General features: G+C 42.6%; 2 long non-coding RNA genes across 3 annotated transcripts; one reads left to right on the top strand and one right to left on the bottom strand.

Moving 5' to 3' along the window:
* Nucleotides 1–1,232: 1,232 nt before the first annotated feature.
* On the bottom strand, nucleotides 1,233–19,652 carry LOC138736522 (uncharacterized). 2 transcript variants are annotated; one of them, XR_011340339.1, is made up of 2 exons: nucleotides 19,484–19,652; nucleotides 1,233–2,974 (listed from the first exon to the last, which is right to left on the bottom strand). It is a non-coding gene; the product is annotated as an uncharacterized lncRNA (long non-coding RNA). The 2 variants fall into 2 exon arrangements; XR_011340338.1 differs by having other exon boundaries at nucleotides 19,368–19,652.
* Nucleotides 19,653–19,745: 93 nt separating this feature from the next.
* LOC138736523 (uncharacterized) lies at nucleotides 19,746–22,923 on the top strand. The gene is made up of 2 exons (XR_011340340.1): nucleotides 19,746–19,983; nucleotides 22,099–22,923. It is a non-coding gene; the product is annotated as an uncharacterized lncRNA (long non-coding RNA).
* The last annotated feature ends 323 nt before the right edge of the window (nucleotides 22,924–23,246 follow it).

Raw genomic sequence — 23,246 nt, forward strand, 5'->3', positions numbered from 1 at the left:
CAAGGATATTATTTTGGACAATGCTATGATTGAGCGAATGGTTGGCAGAAAGAGAAAAGGAGAAAATCATAAGGATGTCTGGATCTTTGAGGGTAATTTAGTCAAAGGTCAATGAAGAGTTTTCATCAGTTTTCAGACTGCAAAATCGACCCTGGTCCTGTTATACATTCGCAACACAAGGTGTAAATTAAGTGCCTTTGAATATGAAATAAACTTGTTTATGTCTCAAAACAAAAGGCCACGTTGCCCTCTCAAAAAGTGAGAGGAAGGTGTGTAGGTGCCTTTTCAATGCAGTAACTCGAAAGGCAGTTTCTAAGACCATGCTGAAAATATTTTTCAATTGATTTGGAAAGAAAGTTGACCAAAGGAGTGTCTCCAACTTGCAATGGGGGCTCCTTGGTACATGACTTGTCAAGTGTTAGGTTACAAGATCTGGAGAAACAATGATAATATGTTAATGCTTGCCAATTACATCATATCCACTGTAAAGTTGGGGCAAGATTGTTGTAACTCAATTTTTGGTTGAACAGAATCTTTGCTGGGGTGCAAGGGTCCAAAGTACTCTTGGTCAATTAATTGTGTGTTTACCTCCTGCTAAGTTTGTTGGTTTAATTCCCACCCTAGAAACTTGTACATTAAAACAAATTAGGCTTGCACTGTGAAATGCACATTTCATCATTTAAGAATGCCATAATACTACATACTGCAATCCACTGAAGAGGTCCTGGGCTTCTCCTCCAGGAAAAACAAGGACTAGTTTGACAAAAACAACCAGGAAATCCAGGAGCTGCTGGCAAAGAAGCGAGCTGCCCACCAGGCTCACCTTGCAAAGCCGTCCTGGCCAGAGAAGAAACAAGCCTTCCGTCGCGCATGCAGCCATCTTCAGCGCAAACTCCGGGAGATCCAAAATGAGTGGTGGACTAGCCTCGCCAAACGAACCCAGCTCAGCGCGGACATTGGCGACTTCAGGGGTTTTTATGAGGCTCTAAAGGCTGTGTATGGCCCCTCACCCCAAGTCCAAAGCCCGCTGCGCAGCTCAGATGGCAAAGTCCTCCTCAGCGACAAGATCTCCTCAACCGATGGTCAGAACACTTCCAATCTCTATTCAATGGCAACCACTCAGTCCAAGAATCCACCCTGCTCCAGCTCCCTCAACAGCCCCTAAGGCTAGAGCTGGATGAGGTCCTCACCCGGGAAGAGACATATAAGGCAAAAATATAATTTCTAACTAATACATTTTCAAATACTTTTATTTGGTGGTTCATGAGGTGACAAATAGTCATATTTGTTCTGTGGCTGATGAATTCAATTATTTCTTCATATTACGTTAATTGTTCCAGGATGGTTGAGAAGTTGGAGCTGTCAGCGTATGACAAATGTGAGGATGAGCAGAATAGATTTGAAGCCCTATTAAATGAGTGAAACTGTGTTAAATCACCAATATATTTTAGAGTCCATTTAAGGAGAGAATTATATTTATCAGGTCTGCAAAAAAAATAAAGATACAAAAAAAGGAAATTTATTCTAGGAGAATATTTCTGCTGTTCAGGTGAGAAACTTCATAAACATTATAAGAAATGCTGCAAGCTCTTCCGTTTAAATATATAAATTTAGCTGGGAGCTGAGAACACAGAAAATTATCCCACTTAGATTAGGATGTCTCTGTACATATTAACCAGAATCAGTTTTTCCTCTGTGATCCATTTGCTGAATTTAAGATGTAGAATAATAATGTGTGGTGCCGAATCATTCTCTCCAGTACATCTACAGAAGAGAAGCTTAAATGTTAACCATTAGGTTTCAAAATACTCTGAAAAATGTTGAGACCAAGGTTCCATTTACTAAAACATACAAAACACACAAGAATGGTTTTCCTTTGTCCTGTGAAGGCAGAAAGAGAGGCACCACTTATCCAGTGCTGCTCTCAAGACAGAATACAAACCAAAAAGAATCTCTTCAGAGAATTGAATGACTGTGGATTTTTTTTTTCCCCAGTTGCTTGAATTTCAGATAACGGGTTTTACTGTAATTGGAATCAGATTCCGATGTAATGTGTGCAGGTGGACATAACACCATGGAAGGACAGGGGTTGCTAATTTAAATAATGCACAGAAATACTCGATCCATAGTTGGATCTGGCACTATTTCACCCATTGAGGTCTCCAGAATATGTTGTCCAATTCTTTCTTTATATACTCCATCGAGATTGATAATAATTAAAAACCTCATAGGCCATCAAGTAGACAAGAGGACCAGATGCGACTCCAGGATAGTAGGCAGTACAAATGCACCTTCCATTTTGCAGAATATGTGATCAGTGTCTCTCTCCTTTATGTTCCTTGATGCTTTTTTAGCCACTGGATATTAATCTGGAGGAAATATTGTACATTATGTGAAGTACGTTTTTCTTTCCTTCTATTCATTCTTAAATGAGGTTGATGAAGTGGTGATTTATTTGGACATAGTGGGCCAGAGCACGTGTCTCAGTCCTATATGCCTTTATCCATGCTGTTAGAACCACAATATAAAGACAGCTGATAACATGTCAAAACAATTGCACATTCTGAAAGCAACTTGTGGCATCATGTCCTGTTACTTTATCCTTTCAAATTAGTTACCTCCTTTTTAGTCATTGAAGATTAAACTGGACTGTGCAGACTCTAGTGAGCAGTAGTTTTATATACAGGTACAGAGAATATAGCACTGAAACAGACCCTGCTGCCCATCTTATGCCTAATCCTCCTCGTATTTACCTACACCCAATGAATTCCCTGTGTGAGGTCCATAGCATTCAGTGCCTTGGAGATCCAAGTGCTGGTCTAGATGCAATGCTGGGAGGGTATCTGCCTTCATCATGTCATCAGGCAGCTCATTCAAGGAGTTTTGCGCTGGAGTGAGTCCAAAGATTTGTGGGGAACTGATGTTGAAAATGATTGTGGAGAAGGTGGTGTCACCAATCCTCACTCAGTGCAGTCTGCAAGACATGAAATTGTGGATCCAATTGGTAAATTTTAAAAAAATATATAGCATATTACTTATTATCATATTGCTTTTACACCTCTTTGATTTGACTAAATATCTTCTCTAATTATTAAGGGCCTATAATAAAACCCAAGCCAACTGATCACCCTTTCTTTATTCTAAGTTCTATCCATGAGGCCTCAATGGAAGAGGTTTCCATGACATCCTCCCTGAATACTATGGTAAAGCTTTCCACAATATTGTGATGCCCCCTCCTCGCATATCACTTAGGAGACATCCATCCTGAAATGCTGAACTACCAGCTCTGCCCCCTTTCAATTATGTTTCTGTAATTGCAATAATATATTATTTGAAAGTGCTGATTAACATTTTAAGTCATTTCATCTTGCCCATTGGGTTCTTTGCATTTGAGATGTGTTTAACTTTTCTCCCTTATCGCATCCCCAATTCTGTTCCTGTAGGAAATGATTGCCAATTGATTTACACTCTGTTTTTGACTCAAACTCCCCATCTGCTGGTCTACTGTTCTGCTTCTTCCAAATTAGATTAAACAATCCCAACTTCCCTCATAGTGGTATCAATGAGCCAAGTACTTAAAAACCCTTCCTTTTTCATCATTACTTTTAGGGCAAGGGATTGTGCAGAAAGAGTTTTTGGTTGTAATCCAGAAACCACAATCTTGTAGATTTGCTTTTTTAACCTTCAATCTCCCTTCCTAAATTCACTTTGCAGGATCTAGTACTCCCTCTCTCTAATCATGTTTACATGGTTGCATTCTGAGCTCCAAATCTATCAGCTTCACACTTGCTCGAGCTGAAAGAATATATTGTATGTTGTGGCCATGGAGCATCATTTCGATACAGTATATGGATTATCAGTATTAATAGGCTCCATAGCAACAACAATGAATGTTATAGGGCCTCTAATAAAATGATATCAAGGGATATGATGGTCAGACAGAAGACCAAAAACAATTTCAGATGAAAAGGATTTAAGAGCCACTTTAAAGGTGGAAGAAAATGCATGAGATGATCATGAGGTAAGAAATGGATGAGCCCAGATATCCAGAGGATTGTAGAGCAAAAGGACATTACGCAGATAGTGAGGTATGAAGACAGAGAGGCAATAATTGTTATTTGATGCTGTTATATATTAGTCCACAAGCACAGAGCCTATGGGAAAGTGAACTTAAGAGTTTTCGATGAATATACTGATGAAATGAGTGAGTCATTCTATTCATGCGCTGGAAACCTTCAACTGAATACGTAATTCAACTGACTTCATAAGTTTAAGAATATATTGATCAGGACTTGTTATATAATGTAGAAGGAGGCTATGTACACAAAGCCACAACAGAAAAAAATGAGCAATATCTTCGCTGTAGATGTTGCTGAGCTGACCTTCCTGACTGTAACCGCATGTTGCAATAATAATCATCTTCTACATTTGAACACCAAATCTCTTTGTCATTCTAGATGTAATATCCATATCTTTGGCTTGGCTTCGCGGACGAAGATTTATGGAGGGGGTAAAAAGTCCACGTCAGCTGCAGGCTCGTTTGTGGCTGACAAGTCCGATGCGGGACAGGCAGACACGTTTGCAGCGGTTGCAGGGGAAAATTGGTTGGTTGGGGTTGGGTGTTGGGTTTTTCCTCCTTTGCCTTTTGTCAGTGAGGTGGGCTCTGCGGTCTTCTTCAAAGGAGGTTGCTGCCCGCCAAACTGTGAGGCGCCAAGATGCACGGTTTGAGGCGTTATCAGCCCACTGGCGGTGGTCAATGTGGCAGGCACCAAGAGATTTCTTTAGGCAGTCCTTGTACCTTTTCTTTGGTGCACCTCTGTCACGGTGGCCAGTGGAGAGCTCGCCATATAACACGATCTTGGGAAGGCGATGGTCCTCCATTCTGGAGACGTGACCCATCCAGCGGAGCTGGATCTTCAGCAGCGTGGACTCGATGCTGTCGACCTCTGCCATCTCGAGTACTTCGACGTTAGGGATGTAAGCGCTCCAATAGATGTTGAGGATGGAGCGGAGACAACGCTGGTGGAAGCGTTCTAGGAGCCGTAGGTGGTGCCGGTAGAGGACCCATGATTCGGAGCCGAACAGGAGTGTGGGTATGGCAACGGCTCTGTATACGCTTATCTTTGTGAGGTTTTTCAGTTGGTTGTTTTTCCAGACTCTTTTGTGTAGTCTTCCAAAGGCGCTATTTGCCTTGGCGAGTCTGTTGTCTATCTCATTGTCGATCCTTGCATCTGATGAAATGGTGCAGCCGAGATAGGTAAACTGGTTGACCGTTTTGAGTTTTGTGTAGATATTATATGGATATAATATCCATATATAAAAGCCTTTTAATACGAGGCACATTTTAACTGGTTCTTTGTGGTCTTTTTCCTTGCAGCCAGACCAAAGAGTAAAACTTCCTGATATTAAGTTAAACAAGGAAGATGACATTTGTTCTCATTGAAACACTGTATTAAAAGTTGGTAAAACTATCATCTCAGAGGAGCTTGTGTAATTTAGTTCCTTTCCAGAAACAGGAGCGCAAGATTTTTACATTAGCAAGGGTCGTTAAGTTGCACAATAAGTTTCTTTGAAAAAGTACTGCCGTATCTGCCAGATCAGCAGTAAAGAACATATGAGGTGAAGTTAATGCAAGGAACTGAGATTGAGTGAGACATAGAATGCACCGTTCCTGATCTGCTTTAGTAATTGGAGCAGTTTTTGATGTTGCAGGGGAAAAGTAACTCTCTCCAGTCCTAGTAGTGATCTGCCATAAGCAGTATTGTGGCAGATGATGTTTGTACTCGTATGGCATCATATTGAAATAACGAGACCATGCCTGAAGTTGTTAGCCAGCGAAGAGAAGAGCGTTTATTAGTGTTAATATATATACACAACATGTGACCTGGCGTCACGACATCTGAAGTGCTAACAACCTCATGACATTGCTACGTTGAGTTGGGCAGGGCTTCTCAGGAGAACTATGGGTGCTGCTGAGACACTGTGCCTCATGGCTGTAGTGGATAGTTGCCAGTAGATAGGAGGCTGTTGTGCCTAGCTGTCACAAGATGGGAGCTGTTAACGCTGGTTCTGCCCACTCCTTCCAAGCGTACTGTTACAGTAGTGGAGTGTTTAATTACCGGAGAAGATTTAATGACTGATTTTAAGAGAGAATCAGCGAGCGGCAGCAAACGTCAGGGATCCACACCATCAGCACACGCTCTGTTCTCGCTGCTACCATCAGAGATATAGGTGCCAAAAATTTCGCACCTCCAGGTTCAGGAGCCAGCTGCTACTCCTCCACCATCAGGACTCCTCAACAACAAACTCAGTCAGAGACTCGTTTAAGGATTCTTACTTGGGCACTTTTTAATTTTATTGATTTTTTAAAAAATTCTGTTTGTATTGCAAGCTCAATTTGTTTACATTTGTTATCTGTTTACAGTTTTTTTTGCACTGCCAATAAGTGGTAATTCTGTTTCACTCACACAAAAAGAGCCTCAGGGATGTACTCTGACAATAAATCTGAAATCTAATTAGGATTCATCCTGTGCATGCCTCAGAAAGTGGTGTTAGGGAAGTGTCTTGGGTAAACTTATACCTCTCATTTTGTTCATTTTAGATTGGTCACAGTGTTTTAGCTACCGAAAGAAAATAGACACACACACCGAGAGCAGTTCAGTTTATACAAATGTTTATTACTAATTCAAAAGCTGATTTCACACTACAATATGCAAGCCCTTCCCAACTATACTTATCAACGCTTGGACTGGTCCCAACTGCCGAAGCGAGGCAACAACTGCACACTTGTAGTAGGTTGTCAGGGCGCTGGTAGCAGCTTCTCCACCTCCCCCGACCGGGACGTTGCTCGGACTCTGGCTGTTCTTCCTTCTTGACAAGGGGTGTTCCCACCCCTTGGAGAGTCTAAACTTCAGCAGCAGGACCACAGACTTTTATACCCCAAAAACAATTAATCATGCACCCACTCCCTCTAACATTTGTCAGTCAAAATCAAAGCTGAGCATACTATTCTACAATTTAGAAGATTAATTATTATGGAGCAGGATGCTATGATATCCTGGTTTATCTCGTAGATACAAGGACTCATTAAAACTTCTTGAGCAAGACAGGTTGTGACCAATACGTCAATTTCAGAGTGTCGTATTTGACAACTGCTTTCCCTGGGCCTCACGGTGGAATTCCATTTCAAAGTGTATCTTCAGATAAGTCCCCATGGCTGAGTTTAATTACATCTGCTAGTTCTGAAAGTAAGGTGACCTGCGTGTGGACCCAGTGTCGTCAGTTCCACATAAGCAAAAAGCATCTGAGTACATGGTTTTAATCCTCCATTACATTCCACCCCTTGGTCACAATCTGTCATTTGCGAGGCCTAACCAGTATTTGAGTACAGAGGGAGCGAAAAAAGAGAAATCAAAACAACAATTACAAAGATAAGCAATGACGCGAGCAACCAACGGAGGATAGTGTGGCCCACTCCCCCAAATGTAGCAGTTAGCCATGAGAAAGGATTCCAACCAAGGCTCAAATTATCCTTGTTGGCCACAATACCCAGGTACTGGAGCTCACGAACAGATTTTGAAACATGCTGAACAATAACATATTTATATAAGCTGCACTTGAGGCTGGTGACCGAGGACTTCCTTGGTGTAATGCATCGGACCGTGTTTCCCACGGGGAACTCCCTTGGAACGTCCTCGACATTACAAATCCAATTGCTGGCATCAAAGCAGCTGTTAAGCCAGATCACCAGGAGTGTAAAATGGTGAACCTGGAACAAAGAAGCCTGATACATGTCACTCACGATACCATAAGCGTTCAGTGTTTAAACAGACTAAATCATCCTGTCCCTCAATAGCTACCCACCGAGTGTTACCCTGGGCAGGTGTCACTATTTCCCCTTTTACAGGAGGGCCACTACCTGGTGGTGCCACCCATACCTTTTGTCCAACATTCTCTAGTTCGGGGATGGGGGGCAATGACTGTTATTCCTCTGGAATAGGCTGTAATTCAGGAGCGTGAAGAAGTCGGTAGAAAGGTGTACCTCCTTTTAAAGGGCGATGATTCAAATTGTCGACTGCCTGCTGCAGCACATGGCACCATCCCTTCTGGGTCCCCAGTGATGTTTCCAAACGAATTTGTTCCTTCAGTAAGCCGTTCATTTGTTCAACTAACCCGGCAGCCTGCGGGTAATAAGGAATATGGTGGACCCATAAAATACCGTTGTCATTTGCCCAATCACAGATTGCTTTCCCGGAGAAGTGCGAGCCATTATCAGAGTGAATCTCCTCTGGAACATCATAACGATAAATCAAATGGTTTTGTCCTTGGATAGTGCTAGCTTGGTCAGCCGTCTTGGTGGGAAAAGTAAAAACCAGGCCCGAAAAGGTGTCAACCATTACTAGGACGTAATATTTACCCATACAGTCTAGCATGGGGCCTATGTAATCAATTTGCCAGACCGCAGCTGAGTGAGCACCCCGTTTTATTCGGCCATGTGGACCAGGTGGAACGGTATGGAACTTCACAAGCTGACATTCTGGGCATGTACGTATGACCATGTGGACATCATCCTGACGGACGGATAAAGCATGTGTACGGGACCACATAGCTGATCCCTTCTCCCCCAAATGACCACTCTGTTCATGTGCCCATCGAGCCAGGGGGACGGTATCAGCACAGCTGATAGTGGCAAGCTGATCTGCTACTGCATTATGTTGAGCCATGTTAGTCGCCATATTGGTATGGGCATCAACGTGATAAACGGTTATCTCACGATGGTGGGAAGCATCCCACAACAGCTGCCACAACTCTTTGCCCCATACTGGGCGGTCATGTATCATCCAGTTGTTCTTTTGCAAATCAGGCATCCATACCACAAGTCCATTAGCCAAAGCCCAGGAATCAGTAAACAGGCGAAGAGGGTGATCATGGGGATCTAGTGGTAAAGTGACTGCCTTCAACTCAGCATACTGACTGGAGCCACCATCCCCCTCCTCCGATAACTGAGTTCCTGACCTAGGATGGTAAGCCACCTGTTCGTGTATGCGGCCCACCCCTTCAGGCCCTCTGGTCGCACGACTCTGAATATACCACTTCCATTTAACAATAGAAGACTGCTGAGCCCGCCGGATCTTTAGATTAGCATCATTAGCCAGGACCCAATTCATTATAGGAAGTGCAGGTCGCAATTGAACATCTGCATCACCTGTCATTCTTTCAGTCTCTAGCAGGGCCCAGTAACAGGCTAGTAACTGTTGTTCAAAAACAGAATAACGAGTGGCAGCCTCAGGCATGGTACGTGACCAGAATCCTAGTGGGACTCGGCGACCCTCTTGTTTCTGCCAGAGGCTCCAGGAGGCCACATCATCAATATAATGGTGAATTGAGAGGGAAGGCGATACTGGAAGGTGGGTGAAGGTATACTGGCGCCCCTTCCAGGTAAAGGCGAACTGATCCTGTGAGTCCTCAGCTATAAGAATACTGAAGAAGGCCTTAGCGAGATCAATGACAGCATACCATGTTCCTGAGTTCCCAGTAGCAATGTTTTCAATAAGAGTGACAATGTCCGGAACTGCTGAAGCAAGTGGTGGGGCATGTTTGTTCAAAAAACGATAATCAACTGTCATTCTCCAGGAGCTGTCCAGCTTCTGGACCGGCCAAACAGGGCTATTGAAGGGCGACGTTGCAGGCCTCACTACCCCTTCTTCTTTCAAAGCATCAATGGTGGCGGTAATCTCCTCCTGCCCTCCAGGGAGGAGATATTGCGGAATGCATACAGGTTTTGAGGGGGGTGGCACCACCACGGGATCCCACTTGGCCTGACCCACCACTAATCTTTTTGTAATAGTCCGAATTCCGAATGCAAACCCCCCTTGGCTAGTATTAAGGGCTGTACCGGCCAACATATTAATACCCAGAATACACTCGTCAGTGGCAGCTACCAACGCATGTAACCATATGGGGGAAGGGCCATCACCCACCGTGGCACGGACTTTTATTTCCTTTGCCAGGGTGATTGCCCCTCCCATTCCTTCTATTCGAAATGTGGGTCCGTTCCAGAGGTCGGGGTTACCAGGAATCACCGAGTGCTCTGCACCGGTGTCAACCAAAGCCAAGTATTGGCGATCATTACCCCCACCCCAGTGAATTGTTAATGGTATGTAGGGCCGCGGATCCCCGTGTGTGCGCCGTGTCTCGATGGAATAGACACGGGAATCCTGCCCACACCTTCAGGCTTCAGAAGGGTTCGGGGGTTTCCAGGACCACATGCTATTGTTATCCTTAAGAGCCTGTTTAACCCATTGTTGTACCTCATCACGGGTAACTGGGGCAGGAGAAGCTGACTCGATAGAAGCAGCAGTGGGAGCAGAAGGCACAGCTGGGCCGGGAGGACCCAGCATCTGGGGATGATGTTCCCCTGCCTTCCTCTTATAAAGGGCATACAAGACTGCAGTAGGTTTCCCATCAATATCACTTTTAGGTACGCCTAACTTTAACAAAGTTAGAAAAAGCTCTTTTCTGGTCAGTCCATTATTAACAGCAGCCCCTCTCCTTTCATCCTGTCTGTCTGCTTTAACCTGGGTTGTACGTGAGTGGATTTTACCTCCCAACTCCAGTTCTTGGAGTCCAGATAGGACGTGCACCGCCTCAGATACGAGGTGCCCAATTAGCGGACTAGTTACAGACAGGACCAGTCCCCGTATAGTAGGTTGGGCTGAACGAACCAATCGGGTATGCATTCCAGCTGTGAATAATTCTTCATCAGGGCTCCCCCCATGCATCCACAGCCTCAGGCGCCCCGCATACAAAGCAGAGGCCACGGCCTGTTGGCGAATCACTGCTATACCCTCCTCTGGTGTGCCCCAATGGTTCTGCAAATGCAGATCCCAATCTACTGGTGACGGATACACCCGTAACAGGGCTTCTCCTAGAGTAGCAAGTAAATAGTCTACATCTCTCCTTCTGCCACGTAATTCAGCAGTGACTCGAATATCAGTAGTTAATGATCCTAACCCCAACAATTCCTCAGGGGTCAGATATATGCTACCTCCCCCTTGCTCCCAAACCCGCAGAAGCCAGGCCGCCAAAGTTTCTCCTGTCTTTTGCCTAAAACGATCTCCAATGGCGGCCAGCTCTTTTATAGTAAAGTCACGTATTGTTGTTGACTGCTCCCGACCCCTGTTACCACTCTGGCACATGGGAGGCTGCTGAGACCATCCCGTTGAGGGGGGAGCCCACCTAGCATAAGCAGGGGTTTGGGAGCCTTCCCCTGGGTCCGCTTGGGAGATCGGAGCACCGGTCCCTTCAGTTTCTACACTTACATCATCCCTCCTCTCGCCTTCATCTGCTTGGACAGTCCGCTGCCTTACGGGGCGGGCTTGAACAGCGGAGGGAGAGGGGAGTATGCCAGGCACATGCCGGGGGGTATCTGCATTATTACCATTATCATCATACCAGATATTCCCGTCCCAATCATCAATTACATCAGGATCATTGCCATTCCTTATCATGGCACGAATACGGTGTGGATCAGGTTCTACCCCTTGCTTTTCCTTATTCGCACAGAGCTGCTGCCGGAGTTTAATATTACGGCAAATCATTTGGACATGCTTATCTTCCCATTCTTTGGCTCTGTCCTGACTGGTGCGAACAATCTCGCTCATCATGGAACAGCATTGTCGCAGGACTTCTAGCTCCTCCTCTAATTGCTTTCTTTTGCACTGAGATTCTACTTCTCTTGGAATTAATTCTGCTTCACGCTGAACGGAGTGGCGTAATGCTGTGGCCAGCAACCAAAAACCATTCGTCAGCGTTCCCTTTTTATCAGGAAATTTACTTTCTCGAAGGAGAGTGGCAACCCGCTCTCCCAGAGGTGCACTTGATGAGTCTAACTTCTCATCCCAACTAATGGGTGGTCCCAACAAAGACAAGGTATTGGCCAACATGCCAAACCCATCGTCTTTGGAAGTCCATCCAGGAATCAAGAACTGCTCAGGGCTCACCTCTTTCTTTCGGCGAAACATCTTGAGACCAACCCTGCTCGCAGCGCCAATTGTCTTGGGTAAACTTATACCTCTCATTTTGTTCATTTTAGATTGGTCACAGTGTTTTAGCTACCGAAAGAAAATAGACACACACACCGAGAGCAGTTCAGTTTATACAAATGTTTATTACTAATTCAAAAGCTGATTTCACACTACAATATGCAAGCCCTTCCCAACTATACTTATCAACGCTTGGACTGGTCCCAACTGCCGAAGCGAGGCAACAACTGCACACTTGTAGTAGGTTGTCAGGGCGCTGGTAGCAGCTTCTCCACCTCCCCCGACCGGGACGTTGCTCGGACTCTGGCTGTTCTTCCTTCTTGACAAGGGGTGTTCCCACCCCTTGGAGAGTCTAAACTTCAGCAGCAGGACCACAGACTTTTATACCCCAAAAACAATTAATCATGCACCCACTCCCTCTAACATTTGTCAGTCAAAATCAAAGCTGAGCATACTATTCTACAATTTAGAAGATTAATTATTATGGAGCAGGATGCTATGATATCCTGGTTTATCTCGTAGATACAAGGACTCATTAAAACTTCTTGAGCAAGACAGGTTGTGACCAATACGTCAATTTCAGAGTGTCGTATTTGACAACTGCTTTCCCTGGGCCTCACGGTGGAATTCCATTTCAAAGTGTATCTTCAGATAAGTCCCCATGGCTGAGTTTAATTACATCTGCTAGTTCTGAAAGTAAGGTGACCTGCGTGTGGACCCAGTGTCGTCAGTTCCACATAAGCAAAAAGCATCTGAGTACATGGTTTTAATCCTCCATTACAGGAAGTGATTGATTTTTTTGGGGTGGGAGATGGTGCTAGGGTTTCTAGGCCTGAAGATGCTCAGAAGAAATGTTTATAAATGTCGTTATAGGTTTGATTGCCAGAAGGAATAGGTTGGTGTTGGTGGTCAGCAGAGCTGTTGAGGAAACTTTGAGTAAAAACACAAATGTTTCTGGTGGAACTCAGCCAGTCTTGCAATGTCCACTTTGAGTCTGGTCTGTGTGTTATTAATTACTCCCAAGCTTTGATAGGTTATTCCCTTTGTTTGCAGTCCTCTCCACTGACCTGGTCTGAAACTGACCCTGTTTCTTCCCCATGCCCTTCTGATTCTGACCAAAGATTTATTTCAACTGCATCCCATGCCTCTTGCCAATCCTACACAGAGACCTTGCTCAACCTCTTGATTCTGTCCAGACATCTTCACCCCCAGGATTTCCTGCCACCAGATAGATCCCACCAAGCAGGTGGCCAATCTGCGAAGTGCTAAACCACATGATACAGATATTTATGAGATTCATTAGAACAAATGGACTTCTGCATAATTTAGCCTTACTGACTTCTTTTTGATAATTTGTAGGCACAATCTCCTTTTTTCCATTTCTCCTCCCACAAGCTTCATGTGCAGTGCAACTAATATGAGCTTTTATTTATTTATCCAAACATTATGTTTACACCATTACTCACTAGTTGTTTGGAACTGAATGGAGCAGTCAATAGCCCCTTTCACACTGGCATCTTATCCTAGTAATTAAAAGCCAATATTCCGGTTAAAGGGCCAGTATGAATGCTTGATAATCAGCCCACAGGCGTTAAATCACTCGAGGATGAACTGCCTAGATAGGGTGTATCACCCCCAGGATCACCTGAAGCCTGGATGCTGATTATCCCAGTGTGAAAGGGACATGGACTATCTGGGGATAAAGTATTGATGCATTGATGAGGTTTTTTTTCGCGTGAGGGCAGGAATGGGAAGGAAACAAAAGATTGAAAAGAAGGTATTAACTATGACCAGGATTTAGTAAATTGAATAAAATGTATTATGATGTTGTATTTAAACAAAATTAATCATTTCTAATTATAACATAATTAAGCATTATTTACATCACATTGTGAGCTCCTCAGCCCCTGTTGTTGTGCTGACCTTTATAAATTTATAAAGGACCATGGGAAAGTGATAGCGGCAATAAAGCACATAGGCACACAATTAATAAAGACCATGGGAATGCCACAGAGAGAGAGAGAGAGAGAGCACTGGAGACCTTCCCTCCCAAAATACCATGAGGCAGAGAAACGGCTATATGCACAGACCACTCATTGAGGGGTTTCTGTGCTGCATGGCATTCGGGGAGGGCAGGTCTACAATCACTCGCGGCATCAGTCAGATGCCACTGGTGGAGAATAGGCACCCCTCTCCCCAGGGATGCCTGGTGGTGAGTATGAAAAGATGCAGAGGACCAATTAACTGTGAATGGAAAAATGACTTCTTTAACCGGTTCATTGAATGGCCAATTTACAGGTTAGCTAGTGTGAAAAGGGCTAGTGATTAACTTAACATTGTAATGCAACAATAAATCAATAAAAAAATTTAAAATATATGTCACCTTAAGGAAATGAATCAGATCACTCAAAAATAAAATAAAAAGTACACTTTGCAATAGAGTTTATCTATCACTTGGCAAGGAACTTTATTGCCCTGGGTCGGCTTTCACCTTTATCTATACAGGATAATGATTTGTAGAAATTCTGTGAATTTGCAACGTTGAATTGTCAGTACTGTTGTATCTCCTTTGCTCCTTGGTCTCCTACATTGTCCTGTGTTTCTCTTGATTAGATCTACAATTATAGATCTTTTATGCCTCCTGTTTCTCAGTTTGATTTGTAAACTGTCAAATGAGTCTTTTCCCACCATCGAATTTCATGAACATTGGCCTGATTAAGAGACCTCCAGCTGCAAGGACAAGTTGAGCATTAGGGTTGTGTGCAATCAGGCTTAATCAACACTGTCCAGGGAAAGTAACTTGTGTTAATTGCTTCTCTCTGACCCCTTTGTCAGGCTGATTTGAGATAATTTTCTACCTTGTTATTGCCAAGGACTTTAGTGATCAGAAAACTCAGTTCCACAGTGACTAAAGTAGTCAGAGTTCTACAATATCTATCTTGGATTATCATGATGAATCATTAACAAAAAGTTGAGCCTCTTATAAATTCAGAATTGATTGAGATTTGGAAAGGATTTATTACTTTAAAACAAATCTGAAAATGGATATGTGATGAGGAGCTTTCTGAGGGGAGATGCATGTTGGCCAACTGAATTGATCAGAATATTTTGCCATAATGCTTAACAACTAAAGGGACATTCTTTGCATAACTTCAAACTAAATTATGACTTAACTGTGGCAAGCTAGTTAAACTTTTCTTCCGAATGCATTTATAGCTTGATATATTATTAGAAATACATCAGCTTCTAGCTGCTGCCTTGCACCTTTTAAATTCTCTCTGTAACTGTACAATTCAGTTGATTGAAGCTTGGAAAGCTGCCACCAAGTTTTTCATCTCACAACAATTTACTCAACTGCATTGTACAGTTACAGTGAGAATTTAAAGGAAAGGAGTCAGGCAGCAGCTAGAAGCTGATTGGAGGAAGATCAATAATTAAGAATAATTTGGTAATGTTACATTCTTCTCTCCTTAAAAAAAAAACACTTTACAGGACTACTCCCATCCATATCGATTGGGAGGTTTTGGTACACAACTGGATCTCCTTAGTTCTTGTGGAGCTACTGTTTCATCATCCTCCACGCTATGGCATGTCACATCTTCCTCCTCATCCAGTATTGGTACCACCAGATTTCTTTTATCTTGTTCAAAATTGCTTGGGCTTCTGGACAAGATGCCAAGTCATGAACAGATCACTCTCAAGTAATTCAACTTGACCGACACAAGCCTTCTTAGAAGTAGGGGTCCAGGTGTCATTAGCCAGGAGGGCAGTGAATTTCCAGGGGATGAGCAGTGTTGGAATGCTAAAAATATTCATAGCATGATGTATTTGTTGCTGTACACAACAGTAATCTTTGGGAGTGTAGTACCTCAGGAAGTACCAGTTCCCAATGCTTCTTGGGCAGCTATGTGATCTCAGGGCCAAATGGACTGCCTTCCACATGATGCCATTGAACCTCTCTACCTGTCCATTCCCGATTGGGTGGTATGGGGTAATATGACTTGTGGCAATGCCCTTCTGGAAGAGATGATCTTTCAGATCCTTAGAAATGAAGGTAATGCCTTGATCAGAATGTATGTAATTTGCATTCCACATAGGTTAAATAGCAGATCCAGGTATCTGATTGCTATTGTAGTATGCATATTGGAACATGGAAAGGCAAAGGGAAAACGCGAGTGTTCAACTACTGTACGTAGATATGGGTTACGTGAAGCTGTGGTCACTGGTCCCTTGAAATCAATACTAAGCCTTTTCCTTAGGTTTTGTTGCTTTGATAAGAGTTCCTCCTGGAGGGTGGTAGAACTGAGACTTTAGTTCAGCACAGACCCTTCATGAAGCATAGATCTTCTTGACATCTTGTGTAGAAAAGGGGAGAATCTTTGCTCTAACAAAATGCAGCAGCCGAGTTATTCCTGGATGACAAAGTCCACGAGTGTGGAGGTAGCAAAGGCTGAGCAAGTGTACACCCAACTAAAATGCATCAGGGACCACATTCTCTTTCCCAGGACGGTACTTTATTGTGTAACTAAATGCTGCAAGTTCCAACCTCCACGCTTGAATCTTTGCATTCTTTATCATTGAACACTGTCAAACCTAAAGGCCTGATTAGTAACCAAACTAAAGTGGCGCTGCGAAAGGTAGTGGCTCCATTTGCGCATTGCCTCAATGATGGCTGTTGCTTCTTTCTTTACAATGTGGTAGTGCAATCTATTTCTTTGTAGTGTCTTTGACATGAATGCAACAGGCAGTCCTCTTTGGTTAAGGACAGAAGAAGTAGCCACGTCAGATGCGTCATTCTCTACCTCAAAGGGTAAGTTTACTTCCACCGAGAATAGGCTAGCTTCCTCCAAATCTCTCCTTAGTAAGTTAAAGGCATTTAGGGCTTTTTCCTCCATTGGAAACTTCTCTGTATTTACCATCAGTTGAATCGGTTAGAAAACTCATGAATCCATTTGGCAAAATGAGCAAACATTCCGAGTGCCCTTTGTAAGGGTCGCAAATGTTCTGGTGGAGAAAGCTCTTGTTGTGGGCGAAGTATCTCAGGATCTGGCTTAATGAGACCATTGCCACCCAGTATCCAAGGACATTAATGAAATTCACAGATTATACAGTCTTTGAATTGTTCAGTGTTAGGCGCCTCTGATGGTCTTTAGGAATTTCTTTACATCTTGATCATGTCCCTCTTGTGTATGTCCAACATAGTGATATTCTCAAGGTAAGGGAAGGCACCTTGCAGTTTTTTTCTCGAACTAACGTCCACAGTTCACTGGAAGGCAGCGACCCCATTTTTGACTCCAAATGGAATCCTGTAAAATTGGTATAGATGTCCATTGGCTTCAAAAGGTGACTACTACTTATCTGACTCCTTCAGTGACTCTTGATGATGGGCACTTTTCAGGTCAGTTGAGAACACACTATATTTTGCAAGTTCGTTCACTTCTTGGCAAGGGGGTAACCATCCAATTCCATGTATTGATTGATTGTGAATAATCCACACACATTCGCTTCTTGTGCCAGTGGATACGATCGTTCACTAACACTTGGGCTCGCCATGGTGATATACACATTTCAGTTATGCCTTCTGAAAGTAATTGACAAATTTCCTCTGCAATGAAGTCCTGATAATCTTTGCTAAAGCATCTTGATTTGGCAACAATTGGTTTACAGCTTGGTGACACGTTTGGAAAAAGGGATGGGTCTTTTATTTTTGCTGCTGTCAGTGCACTGAAATCATGAGCACGGTTCCCAGTTGGCTCAGATAAGGTCCTTTTCATTCAAATTCACACTCAGACGCTGGAAATCCTGGCTAAGTATTAAGTCAGAACATAGGTCCTTCAATACACCAAGTCGTGTGGCAGCGTATGCCTGGCTATTAGGTCAACAACAGCATATCCTTGGGAACTAGAGTTTAAAGTTTTCTGAGCCATGGTAAGGACTTTACTGCATGGGTGAACCTTCAGTTTTCATTCCTGCACGACTTTCTTGCTAATGTAACTACCAGTGCTGCATGAATCCAACAGAGTAATTAATCTTTGACCATTCATAGACACAAAGTTTGCAGCTTGAGCGAGTCCTTGTGGCACATCGATAAGTGTAGCCAGTACCTGAGAATTGACCACTGTGGCCACTGAGCTTGGTGAGGCCTTGGATTTGCACACCCAGACATAAAGTCCCTTCTTGGCACATTTATAACAAGTAGCTTTGTGCGCTGGACAAATATCCTGTGAATGGTAAAAGAAACTACAGAAGAAACATTTCTGTTTAGTATTATAACTGGTAACAACAGCTGGTTTCTCACGAGCAACTGTAAGGTTATCAAGACAACTCTGCTAAAGAATCCTTCTTGCATAGCTCTGGTACCTGTGCTGGTTTAGGGTTCACTACTGCAGCTTTATGGGCTGCCGGGGTAGTGCATGCATCATTATTGCATTGAGCTACGTCTAATGCAGAAGCTTGGTGATAAGCAGTCTGTAAATCCAGAATTTAGTTTACTAAGAAATGCTGGTGTATTGCAAGTGAGGCAATGCAAGCAATGAACGTGTCAGCATTATCTCATTTCCACACTGCTATGCCTATAATCACAAAAATTACAGTTTCTCTTTAACTTTTCCAACTCCCTGATTCTCCAGGCTTCTGCTGCCAGATAGCCAGTAAATGCCTGGCAAAATCCTCACTGGGAGTTTTCACGTATAAACTGCCTAATTTGGAGATAGCTGAGCCAGACTTTTCACATCCTTTTCACATGTCTTCGAAAACATTGCAACTCACACAGCCTAATAGTGTTCTGTACTTGTTCGGTATCTTGTCCCCATGGTCGTCAACATAGTTAATGAAAATCTTACGCCAGTGTTGCCACTTCTTGGCAGCTGGGGTCGATGTCTAAGCACTTGGGCCTCCACACCATCTCCACGCTTGTCATTTAAGTTGAGTAAATTGTTGTAAGAATGAAAAACTTGGTGACTGCTTTCAAAGCTTCACTCAACTGAATTGAACAGTTACAATTAGAATCTAGAAGGAATGAGGCAGCAGCTAGATGCTGAATGGAGGAAGAAGAAAAAATAAGAATAACTTGGTAATATACAATTTAAACTTTAGAATGCATTTATAGCTTGATATATTATCGCAATACATATGTACACATTTATGTTTTGAGAGCAAATGTAGGCCACTCAGCTCCTCAAACCTGCTCTCCCATTTAGAAAGATCATGGCTGATCTGAATGTAAACTTGTCTCCACGTTCCCAGTTGTCCAGGGTAACCTTCTGTTGTGATCATTGGTAACTGCTGCTACTGTAACACCAGTGATCCAAGTTCAATACTGACCTCGGGTGCTGCCTGAGATATGTTTATATGCTCTCCTGAGAACTCCTGAAGTACTTCCATTTCTTCCCACAAACCAAAGATGTGTTTGGTGGTAATTCATTTTGTTTTAAACTTACTTTTTAATGTTATTGTTTTACTTTTGGAATACAGCACGGTAGCATGCCTTTCTGGCCCACGAGTCCATGCCACCCAAAAACACCCATGTGACCAAATAACCCCCAGTGGACAAAGGTAGCAGGAGAGTGCAGGTATGTGAAAATGAACAGTGTATTGGGTGGGGCGTTGGGATTTATGTCAATGCTTATCACTGCCTCAATTCATTATGATGCCATCAGTTATCTCATCACCTGGTAACACTTTGTGATGTCACTGGACGACTGAGTCCAGCTGCTCAATCATAGCTGAGTGTGCTGGAGCCAAACCAAGCTTTGTCCCTTATTTAAGTAGAACCCTTCACCCTTCCCTTACTGCCTTGTGACCCTCAAAGTTCTACTTCTCACCACAGCTGCGGCTCCAATCCTGAAGCATCCTTTCTCTTCACATCAAAGTTTTTCAGGAACCAAACTGACTTTATTTTTTTTAAAAAAGGAGGTGCTATTGGAACTTGCCTATTGTGGTGTGTACAAGTTTGTATGGTGCCCAATTTTGATCTTGGTTTGTGAGTGAAACCTTTAAACTTCCCCAAATAATCCCAAATTTTACAGCATAACTTTGCAAATCCAAAACTGGGAATGAATTCTTCCTGTGTGAGCTGGTATGATGAACCTCACTTGAAGAGTATCCTTTATTAGTAATAATTATCCAGGAGTAATGCCAAATTAGATTGACAAATAAAATGATAAAAGTTACATGTTGAGCTCCCATTATATGATGGATGGGAAGTTGTCCTTTTTTGACAGTTCTTGGTCTGATATTGTCTTTCTACTGCTCCATGTTTCATCTTCCTCTTCAGAAAACCACCACAAACTGATAACTATCTCCAAACTTACTTTCCTGGGAATTCTCAGTAGTTATTTTTAGCTTGTCTTTTCTTTAGTCAGGTAATAGGATATAATAATAAAATATAAAATAATAACAATAATAATAGAACAAGTTGTATCCTCTACTCTCCATCCCTCTGTTACGTTTTTATAAGCTATTTAAAATTAGCCATCTGTTATCCTGGGAGTATGGTGTTTTGTAGTATTGTCCATGGCAATGACTGGGGCAAAGAATTAATTTAACATATCTACCATTCTCTTTTCGAGGTCCTGTGCTTATCCTAGTCCCATTTTACTGTTTAAATATAATAAAAACTCTTGCCATTTACTTTGACATTACATACATGTTTGGAGTTGCAGAGAGATGCAGCATTGAAGCAGGTCCTTTGATCTTCATATCTGTGCCTCGCATTAACCACCTGACATTAAACTCATTTATTTGCCCCACATTTTGTTCAACAGTCCCTCGATTCTACCACTTGCCTACATAGTATTGGCATTAAAGTGGCCAAATAACCCGGCAAACACACATGCCTTTGGGACGTGGGAGGAAACTAGAGCATCATAAGAAACCAATACAGTTATTGGGGGGGCGGGGGTGGGGGTGAGAAATGCCAACTCTACACAGACAAAACTGACAGAGATTGAGTCTGGATCTCCAGTGCTGTGAGGCAGGAGCTTCACTTGCCACTAATCAACTAATGGTAACTTCAGTATTGAATAGGTGGACAGCCTCAATGGGCCAGCTCATCTACGCATAGGAAGAAAAGAATAGAATATTTTCAGCACAGGGCAGCTACTTCTGCTTACAATGTTGTGCCGACCTAAATAAACCTACTCAAAAAAAACTAAACCTTCCCAATCTCATAACCCACTATTTCTCTTTCATCCATGTGCCTGTCTCAGAATCTTTTATGTGTCCCTATTGGACCAGCCTCCACCACCACACTTGCAAACACATTTCAGGCACCGTCAACTCTGTGTGTGTGTATGTATATATATATATATATATATATATAAAACTCACCCCTGACATATCCCCTCAACTTTCCTCCCCTAAACTGTTTCCCCCTCACTTTGTGCAAATGTACTCCGGTGTTTGCTACTCTCGCCCCAGGTAAAATGGTGCAGGCTGTCCATCCTATATACACTTCTGATAATCTATTGTCACCTCTCATTTTTCTTAGCTCCAGAGAGAAAAATCTCTAGCTCTGCTAACCTTGCTTCATAATACACATTCTCCAATCCAGGCAACATCCTGCTCTATCTCCCCTGCACCCTCTCCCTAGCTTCCACATCTTTCCTTGTCATGGGGTGACCAGAACTGAGCACAATATTCCAAGTTGGTCAAACCAAGTTTTACAGAGCTGCATCATAACTCATGCTTCTATTTTTTTGTTTTCTTGTGTTTAGTCTTATTGGCTGCTGTCTGAAGTAATTGTCTGAGGTTGCCATGATAAATTGCTTGTCTCCATCAATGAATCTCAATGCAAGTGCTTAAATTCATGTGATCAGCACTCATTCCAAAAGCTTCACAGTAGAAAGAAATTTGGCTGCTTACAAGCATTTGCATTGTTCTTTGTGAAATGGATCTAACATCTGTGATACAAAGAGTCTTAACTTTGGAAATGGTCAAATTGTGAATAAATGGGAAATTTATTACATTTTACTATGCTGAGCAAGAGTCACAGTTGAAGTTTAGCAATAGTTTATTCAAACTTTAATAAGAAATTTAAATGCTTTATTTTCAGCTTTTCCAGAGATGAAGCAGATGTGTGTCAGCATGACCTGATTCAGCATTTGTGAATGATCAGTCTCACAACCTGTCAGTGTTTTCAGAAATGATTGTAATACATCAATGTTCAGCTTATAACTGTAAATAATTCTACTTGACAATAATCTCAGCATTTTGGAGAAATAGCCTAGAGACTAAATGCTGAAGCCGACATTGAGACATTAATTGAGAACCATTCAATCTTGCCCTGTCATTAGCATTGCCCCTTGGAGGATGATCTCCACATGGTCTATGCATCCCAACACATGGTTCTACCTGTGGAAGAACCGCCAGATCGAATTGTGCTCACAAACCTATACCTCTCAACCAATATTTCAAGTAGATCCATTCCTGGAAATGATAGATTTATGGAGGTTACATTATTCTGTGAAATAAACTTGCCTCTGAGAGCATCCATAAAAACTTGATTGATCAACTTCAGGTTCAATTTTAAAAAGGAGAAAGAAATGAACAGCACGTGACCATGAATCGGTACAAAGCATCACAAAAAGGACACACGGAGGGAAAACAAGAGTTCAGAATGTATCTTGAGTGGGAGACTGTGACAGTGACCAAGTTGGTCTTTAGGTGTCGTATTTTGCCACCTCAGCTAGAGGGTAAATAAACATTGTCCAAAATAATAGATATCATGCAATCCTTGTGAAGAAAACCTAAAAGTGCAAGGGCAACAAACCTGAAATGAAAAATGATGGAAGTACTCAGCAGTTCAAGCAGCATTATTGAAAGAGAAACAGAATTAAAATTTCAGGTCAAAAGTCTTTGATCAGAACTGGAAAATCAAGCACATGAAATATTTGTTTCATTCTTATTCAGATCCATTGCCTCATCTCTTTTTAATCTCTGGTTCATTGATGACAGTATTGGCGTTGCTTCCAAACTCAAACATCTCATTACATTTGCTATCCATCCCTGACTCCTTGCTGCTAAATGTTGGTAAACATGAGGTCATTCATTCACGATGGAAAGAAAAATTGTAGATCGGACGATTATTTAAATAGTGAAAATTTGCAGCATGGGATATATTTACCATGGAGTCCTGTGAGTGCTTGCATACAAATTGGAAAAACTTAAATTGCAGCTGGAACAGATAATCAAGAAGGCAAA

The sequence above is a fragment of the Narcine bancroftii genome, chromosome 6 (assembly GCF_036971445.1).
Source record: "Narcine bancroftii isolate sNarBan1 chromosome 6, sNarBan1.hap1, whole genome shotgun sequence".
In the NCBI taxonomy this organism is placed as follows: domain Eukaryota; kingdom Metazoa; phylum Chordata; class Chondrichthyes; order Torpediniformes; family Narcinidae; genus Narcine; species Narcine bancroftii.